The sequence below is a fragment of the Capra hircus genome, chromosome 16 (assembly GCF_001704415.2).
Source record: "Capra hircus breed San Clemente chromosome 16, ASM170441v1, whole genome shotgun sequence".
NCBI lineage: Eukaryota > Metazoa > Chordata > Mammalia > Artiodactyla > Bovidae > Capra > Capra hircus.
In genome coordinates this window covers 40,462,805-40,482,185 of record NC_030823.1, presented here as the reverse complement: position 1 = coordinate 40,482,185, position 19,381 = coordinate 40,462,805, and positions in this window count along the sequence as shown.

The following is a 19,381-nucleotide window of genomic DNA, read 5'->3' as shown; positions in this document are numbered from 1 at the left end:
CTTTGTCTGACCCTGGGGTACCTACCTTGTCAACTAGAAACTGCATAAAAATACCTGTTTGGGGCTTTGGATTCAGAGCTAGCCATAAACAGAGGAAGGGGGGCTAGGAGACAGATGAGGAGGGATCAAACTAATCTGACTCCATCTCCCAAAAGGCCTCCATCTCATTTGTGAAATGAATGGGCTGGACAGATGTTCCCTAAACCTCTGATGACCTCGGGGTTCCAAAGGGGCCAAGACTGGGGATAGGCAGGGGCAGGGGGCCAAATCAGCATGGGACCCTGAGAGAGTTCTGTGAGAAGTCATCTGTCACTTCTGTCCACGTGGCATCTGATTTTTCGTATCTTAATCACATCAGCATGATGGATGGTCATGGGACCTAGATTACATTATGGAGTTAATGTATTACATTTTTGAATACCCATTTGCTGGGAGTCTGTTTTTCAAAGTTATTTCCATATTCTTCACCATAACGACAAGATGTAGGAGGGCACCTGGGAAGGAAGGGTAGATATTTAGGAGGAGAAAGAGCTTATTTGCCAACTGCAGCAGGTTCCTGAGGGTCTTCAATGGGAACAGAAAGAAACTCACTCCCTAGAGACATTTAAATTGAAACTGAGAGAAGATGAGATGTAAGAATTTTGCCAAGACTGCACAGACAAAGGAAGATTCCTGGGGTTCACTGAACAACATACAATGAACGAACAGGGTATAACAACAAGCAATGAAGTGTCCAGACCCCTAAGATGTTTCCTCTCATTCCCACCAGGATGATCACAGGACATATCATCCATCCCATCCCTGCCTAAGGTTCCCAGGACACCAGACACAGGAAGGCGGGAGGGGCCACAAGACAGTCAGCCAAGTTTAGCCTGGTGACAATCCCACTGTCACCAGTGGACAGTGCTGACAGTGGGATTCACCGCAATGTTCAGGAACCCAGCCAGCTGGGACGCCCCCTGAGCAGAGGCCCAGCCTCATTCATTCTCTGGGTTCAGCACCTCCCCAGTGCCTGGCCAGATCCAGGTTCTAAATGAACGTGTGTCCAGTGAGCGAATTAGAAGAATCTGAAGGAATGAAATGATGGTGGATAGTGACTTACTGGCACTTGCCTGACATGAGTCCTTATTGAGTCCAGATGAAGAGCAAAGGCCTCTGATTTCAGTGGATGGGCTCTAGGTGGTGGTATGCAGAGAAGAGCTGCTTTCACAAACAAGCAAGAGCTGCAGAATGCATTCCCTACAGTGCCCCTCACACCCTGCTGCAAGAGGCTGCTGCTTCTGTCCCTACCACTGCCCCTTAACCAGATGAATCTCGATGTCTTCATCTGTAAAATGGGATCGTGGTAGCACCAATTCCATAGAGTTGAGCAAGGAATACATGTGATAATGTTTGTAAAGACACAAAGTGTACAACGTCTGGCACATAAATACCCAATTAATGGCTGTGATGACAATGATATTAAGGTTGACACACACACACCACCTAAGCCCCTAGAGCAAACACTCTGGACCAGCCATCACGCCTTTCAAAACCCCATCCAAAGCATCCATAGCTGTGACCCTCTTGCTATTTCCATTTCCCCAGGCAGCAGGCAACCCCCCAAATGCCCTGAAGGGGGACGCGCATCTTCATGGCCCAAGATGTCTAAAGATAAGGAGCTACAGCTGAAATCAGCGCCTCTCCCTACTCATCTGGCCTTCTGGTGTGAGGCCGGACTATGCAGCTGCCCCAGATCCTGGGGTCCACTGCTGACCTCAGACTCAGGTCAAAGCCCTGGCCTTAGCCCAGTAGCACTGGACGGCTTCCAATACATCACCAACCAGGGCAGCCCTCATGCCATTTCCTCCCCAAGGTTCTGCTGACTTTCTAGTGTCATTGATCCCCTTGTTGGTCACGGGACCTTACAGATAATTTCTTCTTGAACTTTGAAACTTTATTCACAGAAGTGCACAGAGACACTAACTGTTATTCACATTTTAGGGGTTGCTGGGCCCTCTGAAGTCATCCTGGACCACAGGGTAAGAGATCTTGATCCAGCTCAACTGCAACTTTTTAAAAATAACTGCTTTACTGAGATATAATTAAATAAATAATAAATATAATTCAATAAAGAATCCTTTTTAAAGCATGCAGTTTGGTGGGTTTTAATATAGTCACAAAATTGTGCATCCATTGCCAATATCCAATTCTAGAACATTTTCTTTGCTCCAAATAGAAAAACCCACACACATATTGGCAGCCACTTTCCTACTCCCGCCTTCTCCCAACTCCTGGCAACCAACCCCTAGTCTACTTTCTGTCTCTATGGATTTGCCTATTCTGAACATTTCATGTAAATCACACAATACACAGCCTTTTATGTCTGGTCTGTTTCACACAGCATACTGTATTCAAGGTTCATCCAGACTGTGGCATGTATTGGTATTTCATTCCTTTCTGTGGTCAAATAATATTCTACCACATGAATATACCACATTTTGTTTATTCACTCATCAGGCTATGGGTATTTGAGTTGTTTCCACTTTGGCCATTCAAACATGGAGAAACTGAGGCCCAGAGTCACAAAACCTGGATGGGACAGGATTCCAGACTTCTCCTAACATCTACCTTTCCCCACAGCATCACTCTGGGAGGGCCCAGAGAACAGAATCCAAAAGACCACCCTACCAATGAATATCCATCACAACAGCATGGGAACCAGAGGAGCCAATAATTCACTTCTGGTTCAGTTAATGCTGAGCCACAGCTTCATCCTGGACAGGGGGAATCATGCCCACTGTCCTCCTCCCAGGCCCAAGCTACCACTGCCTCTTTTCTGCGGCAGTTTCCAGCTGGTCTCCCTGCTTTTGTCCTTGCCAAATGCAGTCTATTCTTAACTTTGGGAATCAGAGCCAATTAGTTAAAACCTAAATCAAATCATGCAGGGTTTCCTTGGTGGCTCAGCGGTAAAGAATCCGCCTACCAATGCAGATTGAATTCGGGTTCAATCCCAGGGTCAGGAAGATTCCTCTGGAGAAGGAAATGGCAACCCGCTCCAGTATTCTTGCCTGGGAAATCCCATGGACAGAGGAGTCTGGCAGGCTATACAGTCCATGGGGTCACAAAAGAGTAGAATATGACTTACCAACTAAACAACAAGTCAGATCATGTCTCTGCTCAGTTCATAACCCAGTCCATACTGGAGCCCAACAGGCTGATAATATTCCTATTACAATAACAACAGTCGATAATTTTTCTAGATCATATCCTGTGGGGCCAGGACCTTAGGAACATTATCTCCTTACACAGCCACTGCACTTAATCCTTGATTCTTGAGAGTTAGGGCTAACGGTGAGCTCAGAGAGGTTAGGCCACTTGAAGGAGAGGGGGAATGGCATCAGAAAAGGAGCCCAGGCATCTACCTGACTATAGAGTGGAGCTCTTAAACCTCTGAGCCATAATTTGCCACCCTCCGGAGAAAGAAGACGGTCGAAATAGAGGCCGCAGGGACAGCTCTGGGGGCCAGGCAAGACTGATGGTTCGCGCAAACCCGGCCCGCCCCACCGCTCTTTGATCTTTGCTGTGCTGGTGGCGCCACTGACCCCGCCGTGAGTTATGGGGGCCGCGGGACCCATACATAGCATTCCTGGACTCCCAGGGTCAGCACTCTGTGAGTGATGAATGAGCCGGCCCCGAGCGCTGGCTTTGTCCTGCCTGGACCGGGTTTTGGAGCGTCAGACCTATTTTGGACCGGGCGTGGCAAGAGGCGCAGTGTGTGTGTGTGTGTGTGTGTGTGTGTGTGTGTGTGTGTGTGTGTGTGTGGTAGTGGGACTGTCTTTTTGTGTGTGAGGTAGGGGGACTGTCTTTTTCCCCCTTCCCTCGCACTGTTTGTGTGTGTGTGTGTGTGTGTGTGTGTGTGTGTGTGAGGTAGGGGTACTGTCTTTTTCCCCTTCCCTCCCAGGGTGTGAGAGTGGGAAGGGGGCTCTAGTCCAGCCGTCAGTGCGCCCGAGTCTCATCTGATAACGCTTTTAAGACCCCCTAGAATCCCACATGGAAGAGCGACCCCTCCCAGAACCTCGCCCCCAACTCCGTTCACTTTCCGAGGCTGCAAAGGCCCGGCGGTGCCTGGTTCCGCCTTCCTCGTACCGGGCGTTTCTTCCGTCCCATTTGACAGCCTAGGCGGAATAATCCTTTTGGAGAACCGCCGGCCCCTGCTCGGCCAGACTCGCCTCAACTAAGCGCTCAGCCCCAATTCATTGTTGGGGTCCGCCAGGGACCCCCTGCCGGGGCCCTTTGTCGCCCGCTCCCGGACGGGCCGCTCCAGAGGCGCCACCGCTGCCCGCGCCCCGCCCGTCCCACGCGCCCCGGGCCGCGCCGAGGCGGCTCTTACGCACCGGGAGGAGTGGGCCCGCCTCTCCCGGTGCCCGCAAGGCCGCCCGGCTGCGCCCGCCTTTGTCTACCTTCTTTGTCTGCCCCGCGCCCTCGCGGCGGCGGCGGCGGCTAGGGCTCTGGGGAGCCGGACCGGAACGCCGAGCGCAGCTGGCAAGGGCGCGCTGGCCGGGAGCGTGCTGGGCCCGGCTCGGCCCAGGGCTGCCCCTCGGCTGGGGGCAGCAGAGCCCTCTCCCCGCCACCCCTCCCTCTCCCCTCCCCGTGTTCCCGCCCCCTTCCCTCCCGCCCGCCCCCCTCCCCCTTCCCTCCAGCCCGGCTCAGCCTCGGCACATCCTCCTGCCGCCCGCGCACCTCTCCTCGAGGTCCTGGCTTCGCGGCTCTGCCCTCTGCTGCGCTCGGCTTCCGCGGGCGCTCGGCCGCGAGCCCCTCGGCCCCCGCCCCGCGGGTCAGACAGGTAAGGCATGGCCTTGGCCCGCCCCCGGCCCCGCCCTCCCGCCTCACCTAGTTGCGCGCCCGGACAAAGGTGGGCTACCTGGAGCGCTCAGGAGCCAGGCGCGCTGGGGACTGAGGCTGGAAGTGAGGATGCTGCTTTCTTCCCTGTCCTCCCGACCCTCGGACACGTCGGTCGGTGGGTCCGCCGCCTCCTCTCCTCGACGCGTCTCCCCTCAGCTCCTGGCTCTGCTCCTGAGCTCCTCGTCTGCCCACCTTCCTCCGGTCACCGACTTTTCCACGTTGTGACACTGCCTCGCGTGAGCCCTCGCCTCGCTCTCCCGGACTCATTTTTCGCCCACTCTCCTCCTCCGCACTAGCCTTCTCGCTGTGGGATCCGGTCTCTCTTTGTCTCTCTGTCTCTGAGTCTCCGGGTGGTCTCTCGGCTAAGGATCCCAGTCTGACGTTGTTTGAAGAAGCTCGAAAGACTCCCCGAGCCCCGGGCAGAGCTGGCAGGAGTGTCCTCGGCTTTTAGCAAGGCTACCTACGGGGCTGGAGTGTGCGCAGGGAGAGGGAGGCTCTAGGTGCGCCCCGGCCCGGGCCCTCCCATCCCGACCCGGGTCAATTCCACGCCCTAGTGATCCCGACGGCGCTGGGCTAGGTCTTCTGGCCCCGGTTCAGGCCCTCTCCCTGCCCACTGCCTGCTTTTCTCCAACCGCGCACCGGGGGCTCAGGCGCCTTGAGGGAACCAGGTTTGAGACGTGAGGCCTCTCGGGTTCCCGCGAAGTCCTCCCTTGCTCCACCGGGTGCTCCCTCGGCCCTCGCCTCGGTCTGCTCTCTCTTGCTCAGAGCACTCTTCCATGCTGCCCACCTCCCAGCCTGGTGGCATGGAAGAAGTGCCCTAGTGTTGGTTCAGTACCCCTCCGAAGTCAGGCAGACGGAGCCCGAGGGACAGATCCTGGACAAAGGAACGTACTTCTCTGAGCCTCAGTGTCCCCTTGATAACTCGGGGATAATAGCACCGACCTACAGGGATGTGTGTGGAAACGGTGAAAAACCATATGGAATGTCAGCGCAGCACGCACTCGGTGGCCATGGGTGATTCTACAGTCTCTGGGTGGGTGGGGACGAGGCTCCACAGAAAGGGGGAAACGGATCCAAAATTCAAGGCTTAGAGACCCTGAAAAGAAACCTGACTATGGCCCCTCCACTATCACAATCACCTCCCCCTACACACTCTTCCAGGCACTCTTCTCTCTTTCTCTCCCTCCTCTTCTCTCCTTGTCCTAAAATCAGAGCTTAAAAATCAGAATAAAAAGGGCCTCTGCTTTCAAAATGAGATCAGTGTGGCTATTGATGTTGCCAACAGCTGGTCATTGATTGAGAGACATCCGTGTGCCTCATTGCCAATTCCGAATCTCCATCTTGCACCCATTTCTTTTTTATTGTTTTTTAAAAATATGTATTTATTTGGCTGCACCGGGTTGTAGTTGCCGCATGTGGGATCGAGTTCCCTGATGAGGGATGGAACCTGAACCCCCTGCATTGGGAGTGCAGAGTCTTAGCCACTGGACCACCAGGGAAGTCCCTCTATTTCTTTTTCAGTGTCTCTCACTTACAAGACCACTTCCTTTCTGCGGGGTGGGGGGGTGGGTGGGGAGGATTGTCTTTTGGATGCTGAACCTGCTGGGGAATCACTCAAACCCTCTGACCATCTGTGTCATCATGACAGGTGGCACACGACTCCAGGAGTCAGGCAGTGATGTGGACTTAGTGGCATAATGCGGGCAACTTTATAACATCTCCTGACTGGCAGGTTCTAGATTCTCCTAGCTGAGTTTTTCAGCCCCAGCCAGGACTGGCAACCAGAGCCTTTCTCTTTAGAGAGGGAAGAATGGGACTGAGAACACACACACCCACACATATACCATCCAGACTCCTGTTCACCCATCCTTCCTGCCACTTTCACTGCCTTCCTCTATCCCTAACCCCCTCAATGGCTCCTTGTTTCCACTAAATTAACGACCTTGCCTGCCTCCCACCACGCCCCCATCAGCATCAGAGTTTTCGGCCATGATAGAAGGCTGACCGTCTCCATGCCCTGATGGACTCTGAACTCTTCCCTCTATCTGAAATGTCTCCCCTTGCAGGCCAAGGTCAGATGGCCCGGCCTGTGGGAAGCCCTCCTGCTCCCCCTTTGCCTCCCTGTCTCTCCTGGGCTGCACTTCCCTGGACGGCATGGGTCTTGTTCCACTTATGGTCCCAGTGCCTGAGACACAGCAGGTGCTCTGTCCATATTTGTTCTGATGAATGGAATCCTTGGCTAAGGGGACAGGGATGAAAATTGCAAACTGCAGGTTATCCCTGGGTTCCACTGGGTCCTGCTGGCCAGGCCAGGGGCAGAGTGGGCTCTAGAGCAAAGGACCAGAGCTGGGGCAGTTGGAGAGGGAGCAATTCTCCTGGAAAGTCCCTGAGGCACCAGGGCCTCTGCATGTCTCCAGAAGTTGAGGATGACTTTTGTGCCTGATTGTAGCAGAGGTAATAGACCAGACAGGGAAGCAGCTGCCTGAATTCAGCAGACTAGCTTAGCAGCTCTGTGGCCTGCACCGTCACTTGTTTCAGCCAGAAACGTGACAGAGCAGAGATTTTGCATCCTGGCCTCCCTGATTCCGCATTCTGAGGTGAGCAAGAGCTGGGCATGTTCCTGGGGTGGGGAGGAGTCATCGGGCATCACTCCACTCGCTCCTTCAGGTGAGATTCCCTTCTCTTGCTGCTCCATGCCCTCTGCTTGTCCAACCCCAGCTCTTCCTCTCAAGGGGGCCAGTGGAGCACACGTCTTCCCAGGAAAGACCCTGCCCCCACGCCAGGTCCCAGCTTTGGCAGCCACCCACCCCCCAACTACAACACCATGGCCTGGCATTGACTGTCTGAGACACTTCCCTGAGTGGGTATGGGGGCACAAGTACTAGAATCCAGAGCAGCTGGGATGATATAATTGCAGAACCTCAAGTTTTTAGGAGCCCCCTCTGTGCCAGCCACTGGGGTAAGGCCCCATTTTGTCATATCTAAAAGTCAGAGCTTCAGCACTGGTATTAGTTACTGAGTAAGCAGGAGACATCAAGGTCAAAATGTGGCCTTTGAAGTCAGGTGGCCACAAGTTCAAATCCCCACTCTCCCATTCACTCTACTGTGTAACCTTGAGCAAATCCTTCAAATCTTTGTCCTGATGTTGATCCACTGTTACTGTCATTATTACCTGAAAAATATTGTCCACTTCAAGGGGCTAAATTAGATAATACACATAAAGCCCTAGGTCTTAAGAATAGTCGATGCCCTGTAAATAATACCCAAACACACACTGACTTTTCAGATGTGGGACTGAAGCCCAGAAAGGTTAGTTGGCTTGCCCAGGGTCACACAGCTATTAAATGCTGGAGCCAGGATGCACAGCCAGGCTTGCCTGACTCCAGCTGTCTTCCTACCCGACACTGGCCTCTTCCAGAACTGACAGCAGGCATTCTATCACTTGATGATTAAGTGATGGGTCCAACAAAATTGTCTGGGAACCAAGATAATGACATTTGGGGGATGAGGGCACCAAGGGGATGGCTTAGGAGAGGAGGAAGAGGGCTGGCCAGTACCTGTAATGTACCAGGAGATGATAGGACTCCACCCAACTTCCCCCCTCCAAATAATACCCTTACATAGAATTTTTTGAGGTGTGAGGCCTTGGGAGGGTGGGAATTCCCAAGGCTGCTGATGGAAAAAATAAAAGCAGATGGAGCTGCCCCTGTGGAGAAGCCAAACCTCATTTGCCAAGACAATGGTCCCCTCCAGGCGGGCCTGGGCCTGTGCTGACCTGCCCCACCGAAGCCATCAATCACCCCACTGAGGACTGAGGATGGGGCTACCTGTGTCCACCCCCCGCACATGCAGGCGCAGATGCATGAACACTTCAGGAACCCACCCCCACGCCCCACGCCCGCTCTTCCCCCTCCTCATAATTACAGCAGCTACTGTTTATTGCACCCTTACTGGGTACCACTCACTGTATACCTTTACCTCCCTTCATTCTCAAAACCTCCAGCATTTTACAGGAGAGGAAACTGAGGCTCAGAGGGGTTAAATGATTTGACCAGGGTCACACATTTTCACTCTGTTCAGGGGGCTCTCCCATGGCTCAGATAATGGGTTTGGATTGACATGTGTGTGTTTGAATCAGTAATAATTATGTCTGTGCCTCCCTCTGTCACTGGGCGTGTGGCCTCCCTGCTGGGTCACAGTGGGGACCTCTAGATGGCAAAGAATGTGTTTTTACCCACAGATTAGAAGCTCCGTCCAGCAGAGTTTTCCCCAGGTCCTGGGAATATCCGAGGCCAGAGTTGTGGGTCCCCTTGCAGACTGGGAAATCCCTAAGGGAAGCAGTCAGGTCTCCCCCATTAGACTGGAGGCTTCCTGGGGCAGAGGCTGCTTTTGTTACTCAAACCAGAGCTCCCTGAGGACAGCAGCTGTGTCTCATCAGTCTTAGAGTCCTCCAAGGTGAGACCTAGATCTTCCTTGTTAACCATGAGAGCTCCCCAAGGCAGGGCTTCTGTCCCAGTCAGAGTTTACTGGCAGTTTCCAGAAGCAGGGACCAGGTGTTCAGACTGGAGCATCTTCTCTTGCATGGCACTCAGGCCCTGCACCCAGAGGGGATCAGCAAGTGTTGACTACCTGATGTTACTCTCCATCCTGGTGCTGCATGGTCAAGAAGCAGAATTCTCTGTGTGAAACCGGGTTGGCAGATCTGTGAGGGATGGGTGGGGCTCTGGCTGTTCTGAGGCCTGGGGAGGGGCTGAGAGGCTCCTTCCTGTTGAACAGGTGTCACTTTAAGGGTGCAGAGCCTCAGAGAGGCAGGGTAGATGGGTAGGGACTAGCTCAGGACTGTCAGGGTCAACCTGCCAACAAGCACCCTCCACCTAGGGCAGCTGTTTCAAGTCTCACCCCCAACACCCCCCAGTAAGCTCATCTTTGCTACCTTCCCACCCACCTGCACTGCCGGAGTTCCTTCCATACCTAGAAATGTCCCCTCCCCCAAACACACAGAAGTTCGAATTTCCTAAATAGTCAAATCTCATGCCAGGTTAATAATCCCATTTCACAGACAGAGAAATTATGACTCATGATGAGGTGTGATGGTGGGAGGAATTGTGGGAGGCACTAGAGAGGCAAACTCTGGTCCCAAATTGCCTTAGGAGGAGCCCAGCTGGTGAAATTAAGATCCATCTCCCCCTCCTCCACCCTCACTGAGGACAGAACTATTTTGTGACTATTTATTTATTTGTTTATTTTTGGCTGTGCTGGTTCTTTGTTGCTGCACAAGCTTTTCTCTAGTTGCAGCAAGCAGGGGCTACTCTCCAGCTGAGTTGTGTGGGCTTTTCATTGCTGTGACTTCTCTTCCTACAGAGCATGAACTCTAGGGCAAGTGGGCTTCAGTAGTTGTGGCTCTGGGCATTAGAGCACAGGCTCAATAGCTGTGACACACAGGCTTAGTTGCCCCAAGGCATGTGGGATCTTCCTGGACCAGGGATCGAACCCATGTCTCCTGCACTGGCAGGCAGATTCTTTACCACTGAGCCACCAAGGAAGCCTAACACAACTATTTTGATTGAACAATTACAACTTCTCATTTTCCAGCCCTGGGGGAATCAGCTCCCCTTAAAGAAGATAGGAATCTGCTCCTAGGGAACCAGGACCTCTAAGACCCCCACCCCCAACTGGAATTCCAGATTTGTGGAGCTGACTGCCCAGTGGCCCCACTGTTCTAAGAGCAGAAGGGGGGACTTGAGGATGGCCATCTCCACTGTTCAATTCCAACCATTTCAGGAAGTGTATGACGAAATCATGAGGAGGCGTCAGAGGGAAGAGTCTGGCCGATTAGTCCCAAGTTAGAGCATTCCTTCTAACAAAGTCTGTCCTGAGCACTACTGAGTTGGGGTTCTGGGCTTGCAAACACTGCCCCTGGGGCTCCCAGGTGTGAGAGTGAGGCGAAAGTTCTTCGTGTATAAAAGAGCTGATCTCTGCTCTATGTGTTGTGGAAATGTCCCCTGAAGAGTTTTAAGCTGGAAAGCTAGTGATTGGATTTGTCCTTCTGATCACAAAGCTGAAAATGTTTTGGTGATAAGCCAGGGCCAGGGCAGACAGCAGCACCGGAAGTTGTCTGGGTTATCGGAAACACGGCAGGGAACGTGGCATGGCAGGGAACGCGGCACCCACTTGGAGCCCAGTGTGACCTGAGGCTGCTGCTCTGAAGGACAGAATTCAGCCCCTTAGGGTCAGGATCCCCAGAGGGGAATGGTGAGATGCCCGGAAGGCCACAAAACCCCAGACCCATTTCTCCCATGAGCTGGGAGGGCTCAACACCTGAGCCCAAGAATACTGACTCCCAGACTACCCCAGAGTAAGGCTGGGTTCTCTCAAGGGAACAAGATCCCCATGGAGATGTTTCTTGACTTCTTAAGGGTAGAGGTCTCTTCTAGTCCAGGTTTAGCAGAAGGCAGCTACCTTCCAGTTTCTTTCTTTCTTCTGTTTATTTTATTTAATCTTGGCTGCACTGGGTCTTTGTTGCTGCGTGCAAGCTTTTTCTAGTTGCGGTGAGCTGGGGCTTTTCCCTAGTAGCAATGCTCGGGCTTCTCATTGCAAGGGCTTCTCTTGTTGCAGAGCTTGGGCTCTAGGGTAGGCGGGCTTCAATAGTTGCACCTCGTGGGCTCTGTAGTTGTGGCACACAGGCTTAGTTGCCCTGCGGTGTGTTGGAACTTTGTTCCCCGACCAGGGATCAAACCTGTGTCCCCTGCCTTGGCAGGTGGATTCCTAACTTGACCACCAGGGAAGCCCCGACCTTCCAATCTCTTATGAGTTAAAGAGGGTTAGAATGTTTCTGTGTGGAGCATCATTTTAAGACCTGAGCTGTGGCCAGGGATGTGGCAGGAATTAGAACCCTTCTCTCTCCATTTCCCTGACCCCCCAGCACTGTGCACCCCTTTCTGAGGAGCCCTTGAAAGATAGGTGCCCCAGTCATCCCAGAGACCCCAGTGCTGGTCTCAGGATGTCCATCCCAGCAGCTCGGTGGGTTAGGATCTCACCTGTGCTGGAGGTTAGGCATGATTGGAGAGGTGGCCAGAGCAAGGCAGAGCTCCTCCAAAATCAAGTGAGAGGGAGGGCTGGCCCAGGAGTGAGCTTCTTATCATCACACATAATTGTGTTTTATTTTGTCTCTCTTTCTCTCTCTCTCTCTCTCTTTTTTTTTTTTTTTTGGCAAGGAGCTTGTGGGAGCTTAGTCCCAGCCAAAGATTGGACTCATGCTCTCCAAAATGAAAGTGCAGAGTCCTAACCACTGGACCATCAGGGAAGTCCCACATATTGTCTTTGAACATTCACAGATATATCCTGTGAATTCATGCTGCTTTGACACTTGTCCCTGGCCCCTGGGGGCTCACTCCAGAACCAGGAGAATATGAGATGTCATCCCTCCCCACAGGGGGCTGTCAGTTGGACGGGCAAACAGATGGAGGATCTTATCACCATGGATCATAAGTTCCCAGGCTCCATTGGCAGAGGGCCCTGGAGACCACTTAATCTAACTAATCTACTAATCCAGTAGTCTGCTTCCACTATGCTTCCCATCTGTTTTATTTATTTATTTATTTATTGAGCAGTGCCGATCATTTCCCATGAAATCTTATCCATAATCCCAGATGTTCAGTTGCTGAGTTGTGCCCAACTCTTTGTGACCCCATGGACTGCAGCATGCAAGACTTCCTTGTCCTTCACGATCTCCCAGAGTTTGCTCAAACTCACGTTCACTGAGTCGGTGGTGCCATTCAAGCATCTCTTCCCCTGTTGCCCCCTTCTTCTGCTGCTCTCAATCTTTCCCAGCATCAGAGTCTTTTCTCGTGGGTCGGCTCTTCATATCAGGTATCCAAAGTATTGGAGCTTCAGCATCAGTCCTTCCAATGAATATTCAGGGTTGATTACCTTTAGGATTGACTGGTTTGATCTCTTTGCAGTCCAAAGGACTCTCAAGAGTCTTTTCTAGCACCACAGTTCATAAACATCAATTCTTCTGTGCTCAGCCTTCTTTATGGTCCAGCTCTCACATCCATACACGACTTTTAGAAAACCATAGCTTTGACTATATGGACTTTTGTCAGCAAAGTGATGTCCCTGCTTTTTAACATGCTGTCTAGTTTTGTCATAGCTTTTCTTTGTCTTTTAATTTCATGGCTACAGTCACCATCCAAAGTGATTTTGGAGCACAAGAAAATAAAGTCTGTCACTGTTTCCATTTTTTCCCCATATTTGCCATGAAGTGATGGGACCAGATGCCATGATCTTAGTTTTTTGAATGTTGAGTTTTAAGTCAGATTTTTCCCTCTCCTCTTTTACCTTCAACAAGAGGCTCTTTAATCTCAGTACTAAGACCAAAAAAGGCATGATTTTAAGAGCAATGTGGCACCCCACCACCACCACTAATTTCTTCCCCAAATCAAAATTTTTTTCCATCTCATGAAGATACAACTTCAAGCCCTACTTTCACGACTGTCTTCAGCCTCTCCTCCTTGGAGGTGCTGTGCAACCTCTGTTACGCCCAATGTTCCATACTGCCTACTTCAAAGTAAATCAGTGAGAAAAAGAGAAGCTATCCTCAATGGCATAAAAGAAGACAGTGGATGTCAGTTGCATTTGTCAGTATGAAGTGGAGCCTCTAACTGGCTTTGGTTGTTGGTGCCCAGAAAATCCTGGAGAGTGTAAATAAGTCGTAGCAAATGTCAACAGTTCTTTTAAATTGCTCACATTTCATCCCTGGAACACTCTTCACTGACCCAGGAGAAGCCCAAGTTATGGTGGGGCTGTGCCCGAGTTAAAATTGGGTAGAGAACGCATTAGAGAGTGGCTGTTGCTTCCCAGGTGGTGCTAGTGGTAAAGAACCTGCCTGCCAATGCAGGAGACATAAGAGACGTGGGTTGAATCCCTGGGTTGGGATGATCCCCTAGAAGAGGCATGGCAACCCACTCCAGTATTCTTGCCTGGAGAATCCCATGGTCAGAGGAGCCTGGCAGGCTACAGACCACAGGGTCACAAAGAGATGGACATGATTGAAGTTTACCTACAGTATGGGCTTCCCTAATAGTTCAGTTGGTAAAGAATCTGCCTACAATGCAGGAGATCCTGGTTTGATTCCTGGGTTGGGAAGATGCCCTGGAGAAGGAGTAGGCTACCCACTCCAATATTCTTGAGCTTCCCTTGTGGCTCAGCTGGTAAAGAATCCTGCAATGTGGGAGACCTGGGTTGGGAAGATCCTCTAGAGAAGGTAAAGGGTACCCACTCCAGTATTCTGGCCTAGAAAATTCCATGGACTGTATAGTCCATGGGGTCACAAAGAGTCAGACACGACTGAGCGACTTGCAGCTTGCAAAATAGTTTTAAAACATTTAAAAATTAAGGCTAGAATCAAATGCTTAGAGAATCCCTGAAACATGTCTATGAAATATGGTGGCTCAAATGTATCACTTTCGCACTCAAGATGGAGATCCAGGGTGAAAGGGTGGGGGTTGATAGCTAAGATTTCTCAGTGGGTGGTTGTCTGGCTCACAGCCTGGACGGAGTGTCATAACCCCTCAGCTCCATCAGAGCCTCACTGATATCCCTGGCTTGGGATTCCCATCTAACCCTCTTCAGCCAGCCCTGCTCCCACCTCCCACCCCCATCCTGCCGCCCTCTCCCCTCCAACCCATCAAACATTGGGTGAGCTAATCAGTAAAGGAGGAATTCAGGCCCCACAGTTGTCTGCCAGGCGGGTAGGCAGGAGGCTCCGCCTAGTCTCCTGGCCCCTAAATGCAAGGCTGTTGTGGGGAGAGGGGGTGGGGGCTCAGGAGTCAAAGCAGGCTCCAGACTCCATTAACTGCCTTCATTTGCATGTGACACTGCATCCCTGCGGGCTTCTGGATGGAGACCTGGCTGGCAGTTTAACTCCACACAGTATGGGGACAGGATGAGGGCTTGAAACAAACCCCTTCCTCCTCCTTTGTCAGTTTCCTCTTCTCAGCTGCCAGAGCCTGGCCTGGCTCCTGGGCCCTGACTGCACTCACAGCAATGGCAGGAGATTACATGGGAGAGGCAAGCAACCCCCCACTGAAGCTCAGAGGAGGGGTGAGGGGGTGCAAGGACTGACTGTCCGTGTGTGCTGGGTGCAGACCCTGAGGTGGAGCTTTATCACTCACCAGCGGTGTCACCTTGTGCTTGTGGCTCACTCTCCCAGAGCCCGTGTTTTCTCGTTTTAAAAATATGGAGAACGACCTGCCATATGCAGGGCAGTTGAGAGGATGCAATAAAAAATGGATGAAATAAGCTTGTAAGAGCCTGGCTTCCCAGCCGCTCAGGGAACGGCAGCTCCTATGGTGACAATTGCTCTAGCTTCGTTTCGTTTTTAAGGAGCCACTATTAGATCTCTGTTGTGAGAGAGCTATCTCTGGGTGTGGATGGTCCTTCTGTCCCTCAAGTGCTGCCGAGTGTCCCTAGTCCTAAGTAAACCAGACCCAGGCAAAGAAGAGTAGGTTTTGTGTGCAAACCACAGGCAGAACCATTCAGGGCTGATGGGGACCCCGGGGAGACGGGACACCTGCTGCCGCTTCTCTCCTGGCTGCTTGGTGCCTTGGGAGGCAGCCTCCAAATGGCTTCCCGAGCAGCAGAAATGGATTGGAGCCCTCATCACTGTGGATCCTTGGCACGACTTCTGTAGCAGCCCGCGTTTCCTAAGCGGCTCTTTGCCAGATTGGCATCTTGGCTGCTGCACTGTGCCAAGATTCAAGTACAAATCCTATGGGCTTGGAAAGAGGACTCCATGCTGTCTTCAGGGCAAAGAGGCTCCGGGATCCCCAGCTCTCAGTCCAGCATGCTCTCTCTCTCTCATTCTCTGAGATCATTTCCTGCTGGACCAATCCTGCTGTCACACACACACACACACACTCAGATACACACACACTCAGACACACACACTCAGACACACTCAGACACACACATTCAGACACAAACACTCAGACACACACAGACACAGACACACACACTCAGACTCACACACACACTCAGACACACACATTCACACAAACACACACTCAGACACACACACACACTCAGACACATACACACACACTCAGACACACACACTCAGACACACACACTCAGACACACACATGCACTCAGACACACACATTCACACACCCTCCCTGGGAATTTATGTATGATCTTGGGCTCAGGTATCAGTTTGATTCCATTCTGATCCTTAGCTGTTGTTTAGTCTCTTACCATGTCCAGCTCTTTGAGTCTCCATAGCTCGCCAGGCTTCTCTGTCCATGGGATTTCCCGGGCAGGAATATTGGAGTGGGTTGCCATTTCCTACTCCAGGGGATCTTCCTGACCTGAGGATCAAACCCGCATCTCCTGCATTGGCAGGTGGGTTCTTTACCACTGAGCCACCAGGGAAGCCCAAAGTTATAAGTGCCTATTATTTGCAGAGCCTTGTAAATGTGACAGAAACAGAGGGAAAAGGGGGACAGAACTTCCTGTCTAGTTGGGGGTCTGATTGGTCCAGCAGGAAATGATCTGGGCAGAGCTGTGTGGCATCCCTGAGGAGGGAACTGTATCTCAGTGGGGAACTAGAGAAGGCTTTCTGTCAGAGGGGACATTTGGGACAAGTCCCAGAGGACAGGAAGGATTTCCATAGAGTAGCATGAGCGAGAGTAGAGAGACAAGAAAGATTCGGGGTGGCGGTGTTCGAGGCCCAGGAAATAATCTCTATTGGCTGTGATGGGAAGGAAATAGAAGGCAGGGCTGCACAATTAGGCTGGGGTCATGTTACACAAGATCTTGAGTGCCAGGGTGAGGAGTCTATGGTTAAATGGGAAGGGAACTGGGAGCCAGGGGAACTGGGAGCCAGGGGACAGTTGTAAGCAAGATCAGAGTAGCTTGGCAGCAGTATGGACTGGGGCCAGGGGCAGGATGGTACTGATAAAAGTCTGAGGAAGGGGATGGCCCGCATGCTGAAATCCTCCCTTTCCTGCTTCAGGTTGGCCCCATACATGATTTGTGGGGTGCAAAGCGGCAGGGAACAAAGATGGCACTGAAGTTGGGGTTCCTGGGTACAGTGAACAGGCCCATGGTCACCAGCAAGGGCTTGGTATCAGGACTTCATTGGGAGAGATGGCAAGTGCAGATAGGGTCGTGATGCAGGGGGTTGTCTAAGGTTGGGGTAGGGCTGGGCTTCAGCTCCTGGCTCTGCGGGGGAGATGCTGTCCTCTGGAACTAGTGCCAGGGCTGGTCACTGAGCTCAGAGGCCAGTTCTGAGTCATTGATTGGCCTCATGTGTGTCCACAAGGACAGCAAGCTGCCCCTACACGACATGGGGCTGCTCACTCCTCACCCCTCTGCCAAGACTCATCTGATCTCTTGCCTGCACTGTTTGGGTAACTCACCTTGCTCCTCTCTACCCTCAAGATGGAGGGATTCTACTCCCTCCCCAATGTCCCAAAGGTTCCCTGTCGATGGAGGCGCTCTGTGGGTTTCTCCCAGGCTGTCCATGTGATGTCCTCGCAGGACAGAAGTGGGGGCTGGGTGGTGGACAGCATCCAACACAGACTCCACCTCCTTCAGTCACAGGGAGAGGAAGGTGGAGTCTGGTAAATGCAGCCTGGCATCTGCCTGAGGCTTGGAAATAGGGTTTGAAGGGTCCCCCAGAGCAGAACAATGCTTGACTGACAAGCTCCTCAAAGGGCCCCTCCTCCTCCCACCTGGCTGCCTCTGGAGTGCAGGCCCGCCTGAGCACCGGCCTCCAGGGCTCTCATTATGGAAAGGCTAGGGGTGAGGCTGGTGGGGCAGAGCCTAGGGCGGTGGAGGCCAGGGCTCAAGCCTCCCCGGGGACTAGGACATGCCAGGCGGGAACGAAGGGAAGGAAGGGAGGCCAGTGACCAGGCAAGGTTGGGGAGGAGCTGTTTCTCTCCCTGTGCTTCCCCCCGACTCCTCCCCAAGCAGGTCAGCCTGCCCTCCCCGCCCGCTTCAAGGGCCCCTCACTTGGGGTTAGCTAACGGTGAACCTGGGACAGGATGGCCATGGCAGAGGCTGCAGGAACTAAGGGGGCTGGAGGGAGAGCTGCTGGCCGAGGTTCCCAGGCCACCAACCTTTCCTCAGCTCTGGGCAATTACAAGGCCACAAATCACAAGGAAACGGTTGTGTAAGCACCTTTGCGAGCTTAATGGAATATGCAGGCAACCCGAGGAGGCCGTAAAAATTCAATCAGCCCAGTTAACCTGGTGCCCAACTCACCTGGGATGTGGTGAGGCTGGTGGGGTCGAGGGGAGACGGGAAGACTGTTGGGGAGGGGAAGGGACATCCCCACTGTCCCCCAGCCACACTTCTCCTGAGCCTTAGCTCCAAGTTCTTCTGGAACATTCGGGAATTTTGACTCTTCCCCCAGTGCAAAAAGGGGAGCAGTGAGGTCCCATGAGATGCCCCCACTTCCAGTGCAGAAGAACAGGCTGTCCCCAGGGGAGGTCAGAGGTAGTTCACCCCACCCTGCAGGGTCAGAGTCCAGCCTCCAAAGCGCCTCCTGGCCCCCCGGCTCAGGGAAGGACAGTTCCGGCCCTGTCAGAACCTGCCTGGAACTTGGAGGAAGAGAGAAGGCAAGGCTGGGCTGTCTGGGAACAGTACATGGGGGCTCAGGGCACAGGCTTAGCAATGACTAAATGTCACTTACTCCATGTGACTCACCCTCTCTGAGCCTTAATTTCCACTTCAGAAAATAATAGGCGCCACTTCAGAGAGTCGACAAAAGGACCAAGTGATAGAAATGCACGCCAAGCGCAGAACACGATTCTCTCTTACAGCATGTGCTCAAATGCTTTTATTCATTTGTTTAATTTTAGGCTTTGAGTCAAGTCTCTGGGACTATAAGCCTATTTCTGAGCTTGGAGGGACTCAGCTCATTCCTGGAATCTTAGCCCAAGGCAGAGGTTTGCACAGAAGAAAGGAATCTAGACTGGAACCTAGGTGTTTCTTAAAACTACTGAAACTCAGGGATTCTCAGCTTCAGCACTGTGGTCTTTCTGGGCCAGGACAGTCCTGTGCATTGCAGGGTGTTTAGCAGCATCCCTGGCCTCCACCCAGTAAAGTCGGTAGTGCTGCCTAGTTTGGGCTACCTAAAATGCTTCCAGATATTGCCAAATGTACCCTGGGTGGGGGGAAGGTCAAAGCCCCCTCCATCCCTGTTGAAACAGACTGCACTATAACAGTGTGAGTTAGGGGGGGACGGCCCTGGTGGTCCAGAGGTTAAGACTGCATGCTTCCATTGCAGGGGGCATGGGTTCGATCCCTGGTTGGGAAACTAAGATCCCGTATGCCTTGCGGCATGGCTAACAGGTAAATAAATAAAAATAAATGTAAGTAAGCAACTTATAAAAGAAGAGTGTGAATGAGAGGACTGTGGATGTGGAGGAGGAGGGCTGCAGAGCTGCCCCCTCATGGTCCTACTTTTCTTGCAGGAAGAAGCCCTCAG